The following is a 5,063-nucleotide window of genomic DNA, read 5'->3' on the forward strand; positions in this document are numbered from 1 at the left end:
ATCTCTGACTGTTTCCTATACTTCACATCTCTGACTGTTTCCTATACTTCACATCTCTGACTGTTTCCTATACTTCACATCTCTGACTGTTTCCTATACTTCACATCTCTGACTGTTTCCTATACTTCACATCTCTGACTGTTTCCTATACTTCACATCTCTGACTGTTTCCTATCTTGACTTCACATCTCTGACTGTTTCCTATACTTCACATCTCTGACTGTTTCCTATACTTCACATCTTGACTGTTTCCTATACTTCACATCTCTTACTATCTTCTATAATTCACATCAACTACTGTTTTATACTTCACATCTCTTACAGTCTCCTATACTTCTGTCGTGTCTTTACTATCATTAAATTGAAGACTTAAAGTTTTTATCAAAGATTCTCTGTAATTAGTATTACGCGATTAGACTAATGAATCATGTAACTGTAATTAACTAGGAAGTAGGGGCACCAAGGAAAAACATTCAGATTTCAAAGTTATCATTTCCTAAAATAACTTTTCAGATATTTTATCTGATCAATTAGTCTTCGAATTAAATAATTATTTACTTTACCTCACGTTAGTCTCATTCCAAACATCGTAAATTGTTGGTTATCTGCACGAACCCAGTCTTCACTATGAGTCATCCATACATCAATTGTCTTAAATAATTAATTTATTACTAACTAAGTAATTCACAGAAATGCATGAATTAACAAGGTAAATGTGGTTACATGAAATGATAGGGGAATGTGCCCTAGTGGGCTAAACTGGCATGGCGGCTTGTTAGACAAAAGGGGAAGTGGTGGTCGAATAAGAAGTCACTACAGAGTAATAATTATAACAATTGAAATGCTAATCCTTAGCACATGAACGCTCACTCATTCGGGAACAATTGCAATCAATTTTTATATTTACGCTCAGTGTGTCGTCTTGATCGCTGGTGAAAAGTTTGTTTATTTTGTCTGTTTGTTTTATATTTACTGTCTCTTATACTTCACATCTCTTACGGTCTCTTATACTTCACATCTCTTACGGTCTCTTATACTTCACATCTCTTACGGTCTCTTATACTTCACATCTCTTACGGTCTCCAATTTTTCACATTTATTTTTCACACTTTGGTACAGAAAGACCCCTGAGGACAGAGTGAGGTGCTTAGGGGTAGCAGGGTAGCCTAGTTGATAGAGCGTTGGGCTAATAACTGAAAGGTTGCAAGTTCCAATCCCTGAGCTGCCATGGGACAAATCTGTCGATCTGCTCCTGAACAAGGCAGGTAACCCACTGTTCCTAGGCTGTCATTGAAAATTAGAATTTGTTCTTAACTGACTTGCATAGGTAATAAAGGTTAAATAAATAAATTAGACATCCTGAAGAAGCAGAACTCCCTTGGATAACAGGTTCCTCACTCCATTACCCCTGATGTTTCTATCAGCCTATGTTCAGCCCCCCTCTAATCTCCCTCTGATGGTGCTGTCCAATTCTCTCTGTCCAGGGCACATACCACCCAATGGATTGTTAAATACAGTATGTTATACTGTATAATTCCATAGATGTATATACTATTATGAACAGTTGATATATTCCTCTGGTTTGAACACTGCTGTGCAGTCTTTTGCTAAGATAATTACTGCTTAATTGCTGCTAGCTAGCTACAGTTGAAGTCGGAAGTTTACATACACCTTAGCCAAATACATTTAAACTCAGTTTTTCACAATTCCTGACATTTAATCCTAGTAAATATTCCCTGTTTTAGGTCAAAACTTGCCAAAACTATAGTTTGTTAACAAGAAATTTGAGGAGTGGTTGAAAAACGAGTTTAATTGACTGCAACATTTGTCTCTAAAAACAGAAAGAAATCACTATATTTTAAGAATGTGAAATGTCTGAATCAATAGTAGAGATAATGATTTATTTTCTTCTATTATTTCTTTCATCACATTCCCAGTGGGTCGGAAGTTTACATACACTCAATTAGTATTTGGTAGCATTGCCTTTAAATTGTTTAACTTGGGTCAAACATTCCGGGTAGCCTTCCACAAGCTTCCCACAATAAGTTGGGTGAATTTTGGCCCATTCCTCCTGGCAGAGCTGGTGTAACTGAGTCAGGTTTGTAGGCCTCCTTGCTCGCACAAGATTTTTCAGTTCTGCCCACACATTTTCTATAGGATTGAGGTCAGGGCTTTGTGATGGCCACTCCAATACCTTGACTTTATTGTCCTTAAGCCATTTTGCCACAACTTTGGAAGTATGCTTGGGGTCATTGTCCATTTGGAAGACCCATTTGTGACCAAACTTTAACTTCCTGACTGAAGTCTTGAGATGTTGCTTCAATATATACACATAATTTTCTCGCCTCATGATGCCATCTATTTTGTGAAGTGCACCAGTCCCTCCTGCAGCAATGCACCCCTACAACTTGATGCTGCCACCCCGTGCTTTACGGTTGGAATGTTCATCTGCTTGCAAGCCTCCCCCTTTTTCCTCCAAACATAACAATGGTCATTATGGCCAAACAGTTCTATTGTTGTTTCATCAGACCAGAGGACATTTCTCCAAAAAGTACAATCTTTTTCACCATGTGCAGTTGCAAACCGTAGTCTGGCTTTTTTTATGGCGGTTTAGGAGCAGTGGGTTCTTCCTTGCTAAGCGGCCTTCGATATAGGACTCGTTTTACTGTGGATATAGATACTTTTGTACCTGTTAACTCCAGCATCTTCACAAGGTCCTTTGGTGTTGTTCTGGGATTGATTTGCACTTTTCTCACCAAATTACGTTAATCTCTAGGAGACAGAACGCGTCTCCTTCCTAAGTGGTATGATGGCTGCGGGGTCCCATGGTGTTTAAACTTGGGTACATTGTTTGTACAGATGAACGTGGTACCTTCAGGCGTTTGGAAATTGCTCCCAAGGATGAACCAGTCTTGTGGAGGTCTCCAATTTTTTTTCTGAGGTCTTGGCTGATTTCTTTTGATTTCCCAATGATGTCAAGCAAAGAGGCACTGAGTTTGAATGTAGGCTTTGAAATACATCCACAAATACACCTCCAATTGATTCAAATGATGTCAATTAGCCTATCAGAAGCTTCTAAAGCCATGACAGAATTTTCTGGATTTGTACAAGCTGTTTAAAAGCAGTCAACTTAGTGTATGTCAACTTAGTGTATGTCAACTTAGTGTATGTCAACTTAGTGTATGTCAACTTAGTGTATGTCAACTTAGTGTATGTCAACTTAGTGTATGTCAACTTAGTGTATGTCAACTTAGTGTATGTCAACTTAGTGTATGTCAACTTAGTGTATGTCAACTTAGTGTATGTCAACTTAGTGTATGTCAACTTAGTGTATGTCAACTTAGTGTATGTCAACTTAGTGTATGTCAACTTATGACCTACTGGATTTGTGATGCAGTAAATTATAAGTCAAATAATTTGTCTGTAAACAATTGTTGGAAAAATGACTTGTGTCATGCACAAAGTAGGTGTTATAACAGATTTGCCAAAACTATAGTTTGTTAACAATACATTTGAGGAGTGGTTGAAAAACAAGTTTAATTGACTGCAACATTTGTTTCTAAAAACAGAAAGAAATCATTCTAAATAACGAACTGGCTTTATTTACTACAGTGTGAAAGTGTGATTGCCTCTCTATAAAGTGATTTTCTGAAACAAGGGGTCCTTCTACTTCACTTATTAAGCTACTTCACGTATTTATGTAATGCACTAGTTTATTTAGGCAACTTAATATATTTGTTTAGGCTTGGCCTATTTAGTAGGTTATTTCACAGCATAAAGCTATATTTGTTGGCATAAAGCTGAGTGACTCACTCATTTGTGGCTTTGGATCAAAATAAATTAGTACCAACATTATTTATAATCGTCTTCAATAAAGAAATGTTTTGACCAAGTGTTGTGTTTGTTCAATTATTCGTGACATTGTGGTTACAAGGAAAATTCTAAACAAAATAAATCAAATAAATCCTAAAATCAGATGCGTGTTGCAAGCTTGTCATTTTTCCTTATTTACATTTTTTTTACAATTTTATTTCATCTTTATAAACAATACCAAACATACACATACAAACAACAACTACATAACATCTGCCCAGACCCATCTGCTCACACCCCATCATCTCCAGCGCCCACATCACTCTCCACCACATGGCCTCAAACTGCACCATTTTGTGTTTAACCTTCTGAATGAATGATTATATTGAAGATAGAAGCCACCTCTTAATGAGTTCTGAGTGCCGATCAGTTACCCAACAAAATAATACCAATTTATTTGAACGTGGTACCTTCAGTATAGAATATGTCAGGGATCAACACATTGAGTATATAATATGTCAGGGATCAACACATTGAGTATAGAATATGTCAGGGATAAACACATTGAGTATATAATATGTCAGTGATCAACACATTGAGTATATAATATGTCAGGGATCAACACATTGAGTATATAATATGTCAGGGATAAACACATTGAGTATATAATATGTCAGGGATAAACACATTGAGTATATAATATGTCAGGGATCAACACATTGAGTATATAATATGTCAGGGATCAACACATTGAGTATATAATATGTCAGGGATAAACACATTGAGTATATAATATGTCAGGGATCAACACATTGAGTATATAATATGTCAGGGATCAACACATTGAGTATAGAATATGTCAGGGATAAACACATTGAGTATATAATATGTCAGTGATCAACACATTGAGTATATAATATGTCAGGGATCAACACATTGAGTATATAATATGTCAGGGATAAACACATTGAGTATATAATATGTCAGGGATAAACACATTGAGTATATAATATGTCAGGGATATAGTATATAATATGTCAGGGATCAACACATTGAGTATATAATATGTCAGGGATAAACACATTGAGTATATAATATGTCAGGGATATTGAATATAATGTCAGGGATCAACACATTGAGTATATAATATGTCAGGGACATTGAGTATAAAATATGTCAGGGATCAACACATTGAGTATAGAATATGTAAGGGATCAACACATTGAGTATAGAATATGTAAGGGATCAAC

This window comes from Oncorhynchus tshawytscha, unplaced genomic scaffold, assembly GCF_018296145.1.
Source record: "Oncorhynchus tshawytscha isolate Ot180627B unplaced genomic scaffold, Otsh_v2.0 Un_contig_5450_pilon_pilon, whole genome shotgun sequence".
NCBI lineage: Eukaryota > Metazoa > Chordata > Actinopteri > Salmoniformes > Salmonidae > Oncorhynchus > Oncorhynchus tshawytscha.